Source organism: Microtus ochrogaster, unplaced genomic scaffold, assembly GCF_000317375.1.
Source record: "Microtus ochrogaster isolate Prairie Vole_2 unplaced genomic scaffold, MicOch1.0 UNK87, whole genome shotgun sequence".
In the NCBI taxonomy this organism is placed as follows: domain Eukaryota; kingdom Metazoa; phylum Chordata; class Mammalia; order Rodentia; family Cricetidae; genus Microtus; species Microtus ochrogaster.
The window spans coordinates 391,296-394,977 of record NW_004949185.1 but is presented as its reverse complement, the minus strand read 5'-3'; the positions used below and the strand labels follow the sequence as shown (position 1 = coordinate 394,977).

The 3,682-nt window shown below is 45.9% G+C and overlaps 1 protein-coding gene and 1 pseudogene across 1 annotated transcript in view; one reads left to right on the top strand and one right to left on the bottom strand.

Moving 5' to 3' along the window:
• LOC113455688 overlaps positions 1–658 on the top strand; it is a 1,273-nt pseudogene extending 615 nt beyond the window's left edge.
• Positions 1–3,682, bottom strand: part of LOC101990404 (H-2 class I histocompatibility antigen, Q10 alpha chain-like) — a 103,258-nt gene that overhangs the window by 17,616 nt on the left and 81,960 nt on the right. The window lies entirely within an intron of this gene.

Here is a 3,682-nt window from a genome sequence, read left to right as displayed (position 1 = left end):
CAGGGAGCCCCAGTTCATCTCTGTCGGCTACGTGGACGACACACAGTGGGTGGAGCAGGAGTACTGGGAGAGGGAGACACAGATCGCCAGGAACAAAGACTTTCCGAGTTGACCTGAGGACCCTGCTACAACCAGAGCAAGGGCGCTGAGTGACCGCGGTCGGAGGATCCATCATGGATCAGCAGAAAACGTCCCGAGCCCCACGTCCCAAATTCTCCCTGAAGATTTCGGAACCGCAGAGACGCTGGAAAGATGATGGCCCTGACCCACTTTCACTTTCAGTTTAGAGAAGTCCGCTTGCGGGTGGGCGGGGCTGCGGGGCGCGTAAGACCTGGACCGGGCTGTGGGTGGGGTCCCCGCAGTCTCTCCAGACGTCAGGCTGTGAAATGGGGTCAAACGGGCGCCTCCACCGCGGGTACAGTCAGTTCACCTACGACGGCCACGATTACATCGCCCTGAACGACGACCTGACGACGTGGACGGCGGCGGACACGGCAGTGCAGATCGCCCGGACCAAGTGGGAGCGGGATGGTGCTGCAGACAGTGTCGAGGCCGAACTGGAGGGCGCCAGCTGCGCAGACACCTGGAGAACCGGGAGGACGCGCTGCTGCGCACAGGTTCCGGCCTTGGGCAACTCCTCCCTCTGCTCTTGAGCTGAGCTTAGTCCTGAGGAAGAGGAAACCCTCAGCTGGGGTCATGCCTCTGTCTCTTCTTGTTTTTAATTTTTTAAAATATGTTTATTACAAAAAAAAATCACACACCGAAATTAACCAGAACAAAGACTATATACAGCTCAGTGAATTTCAGTACAGTCACAGTAGTCATTATGAACGTGTGGAGAGACCGTTTGTATTTTACTCATTCGTTATCAAATATGATTCATGCACTTATTCAGCACCAACACGCAAAAAAAGAAGGAAAAAGAAAAATCCAAACAGATTTATAACTAGAAAACAATTAACTTTGTTTCCTGCTTCATAACTCAAGTCCATTGCCTGCATTCAGTCCTGCCGCATCCCTGGTATTTATGCGATCTTGCTATACTGTACACATGTGTACAGGTGTCTGCACATAACCGTATACTGTTGGCTATATCCCATATATGGGGAAAACCAATGTAGTTTTTTTATAAGATTCTGCAGCATCGATTAATAACATACGTACTAAGTCCGTCCATTTTCCTGAGTATTTTGTGATTACGTTGATTAGAGCCAAACAGTAATCCATCTTATTTGTATACCAAATTTCCATTATCTATTCATGTGTTGATGGACACCTGGGTTAAATCCAGTTCTTTGCCCTCGTCAATAAAGCAGAAATAAACATGGGATGAAAATATGTGCCCAGGAGTAATATAGCTGAGTCGTATGATAGTTCTATTTTTAAGCTTTTTAATATTTAAAATGATTTTCACAATGACTGTATTAATTTACACACACACACACACACACGAGCAAGGACTCCCCTCCCTCCACTTCCTCTCCAACGTTTGCTGTCAGATTTGTTGATGACAGCCTTTCTGACTGGGGTGAAGCACTGTCTCTAAGCAGTTTTATCATCTTTATTTCACTCTGTCATGTGGATGAGGGTTTTGCCTGCATGTGTGCATGTGCACCATGTGTGTGCCTGGTGTCTGGGCTCAGAAGAGGGTGTCAGGTCCCTGGGGCTGGAGTTACACACAGTGCATCTAACCCAGGTCCTCTGTAGAGCATCAAGTGCCCTTCACCTCTGAGCCAACTCTCCAGCCCCTCAAAGGAGTTTAATCTGCATGTCATGAAGGGTAGAGATACTGAAAACAGTGAAAATGGTTAGTGGCCACTTGTGTGTTTTTTCTTTTGTTAAGACAACTATCTCTCCAGTTTCCTCACCCACTAGTTGATTGGCAAGGTTGGTTCTCTGCTGTTTAGTTTCTGCAGTTCTTCCTGAATAGAGACTCTAGTCCCCTGCCTGCAGTATAGCCGGTACAGGTTTCTTCCTTCTGTTCTCTCTGCTGATTGTGTCCTACGCCGTGGAGAGAATTTATTTTCATGTTGACGCGTGGCTTCATTAGCTCCTGTGGTATTGTCCTATTTTGAAGTTTTTGCTCAATCCAATATCTGGAAGAAAATCCCTGTTTTCTTCTTGAACTTTGTGTTTTTCGGGTTTTAACATTTCCAAGTTTACTTTTGTACAAGGAAAAAGGTGAGCATCTGAATTCATCTTCTCGGGTAGGAGAACGATGTTGCAGCATCGGGTGTAGAATGGGCTCTCTTCAGTGTGTGCTTTGAATTCCTCATGGAAAACTGAGTATGCAAAGCTTTGTCATTTTATTTCCAGGGTCTCAATCCTAGGCCTTTGGTTTCCTGTCTAGTTTGTGCCAGTTCCAGGCTGTCTTTGTCAGTACAGCTTTGCAGTGAAATGTGAGGTTGGGAGTGGAGCAGCTGCAGGTTGTTGGCTGCTCATGGTTTTGTCATTGCAGGTAGGTTCTTGTTGTTCTTTCTCAAATGATGGAATATGTCAGAGTCTTCATAGTATTGCATTAGATCTGAATATTAATGTTGGTACTACGGGCATTTTTACAACATTAACTCTGCCAGTTCAGGAGCATGGATTGTCTTCCCATCCTCTAACACCCTCTTCTGTGATTTCCTGAGTCAGTGTCTAGTGTTTTCATTGCAGACTTCTTTCCTTTCTTTGGTTACATATATCTCTAGACACTTGATTCTGGTGGAGTCACGTTGATTGTTGTACATTTCCTAAGATACACTGCTGGCACAAATGAAGGCTACTTTTTAAATATTGATGTTGTATCTGGAAACCACGGGTATTTATTAGGTCTCAGAGTTTTCTGTGGACTCAACAGGATCTTCTAAGTAAAGAATCATGTTGTCTGGAAATAGAGATAGCGTGAATTCTTCCTTTTCTATTTTCATCCTGTTTATGTCTACTTTCTGTCTATCTCTGATAGCTTATATAAATCATCACTGTATCAGTGGACTCCCTTGTCCCCTCCTGGCTTTAGAGGAAACTCAGGCTGTCTCCTTCTGACACCATATCCACCTGTCCCCTGTCTCTCACATGTGGGAGGTGGAAAGTTCTTTTTGACCTCCTTACCTTTAGCTTAGACTGACTCTCCTAGGGCTCACCTTTCTCTCAGGACAATTCAGAGTGTCTCTAGAGGGAAGGAGAGAAGGTCCTGAAATGACCAAGGCAGTTGACCATCAGTCTGCAGTCCTGTGTGGGCCACAGCCTTGCCCAGGTCTCTCTCTAGAGTCTGACTTCAGTGATGCTGAATTCCTCAGCTCCACCCAGTCAGGAGCAGAAGTCCATTTTTCCTGATGTTGACTCTAGAGTTCTCTGACCCTGGGCCGCTGTCCTCTGGTTTAACGGTTGCTGCCTTTGAAACCACCCTAGTCAGCAACTGCAACTCTGCCATTACAAGCAGCAGCTGGACCACAAGAGCTGCAGCCTGAGGAAATTCTGTTCCCTCAGGCACCGACTCTTTCAAAGCTACTAAGAGAAATTATCTAGATTTCTGTTCCACTAAAGAACTCACGATTCAAAGGCTGAGGTAGAATCCTCTTCCCAGTGAGCAGCTCACCTAGCTCACCTAGCTTGATGGAGGAAGGTCATTGGTTAATTAAATAAAGAAGCTGCTTGCCCTGATAGGTTAAAACAGGAGGGAGGAGTAAACAGAGCAGAA